This window comes from Lipotes vexillifer, unplaced genomic scaffold (genome assembly GCF_000442215.2).
Source record: "Lipotes vexillifer unplaced genomic scaffold, Lipotes_vexillifer_v1.1 scaffold408, whole genome shotgun sequence".
NCBI lineage: Eukaryota > Metazoa > Chordata > Mammalia > Artiodactyla > Lipotidae > Lipotes > Lipotes vexillifer.
In genome coordinates, this window is record NW_006787469.1 from 4,558,535 (window position 1) to 4,558,756 (window position 222).

A 222-nucleotide genomic window follows, 5' to 3' on the forward strand; every position below is an offset into this window, starting at 1 on the left:
AGGGGGGGGGGGGGGGGGGAGGGGCCCGCCGCCCCCCCCCCCAGCCAGTGCCCACCAGCAGTTCGGCGGGCCAGCTCCTCACGCTCGCCACAGGGGAGCCGCTAGGGGGGCGGCGGAAGCGCTCACGCCGCCCGCTCCTTCCGCCGCCGCCGCCGCTGCCCGAACCGGGGGGCGCCCGCGGGAGAAGGAGGCGAAGTAGTCCCTGGTGATTTGTCCGGGACG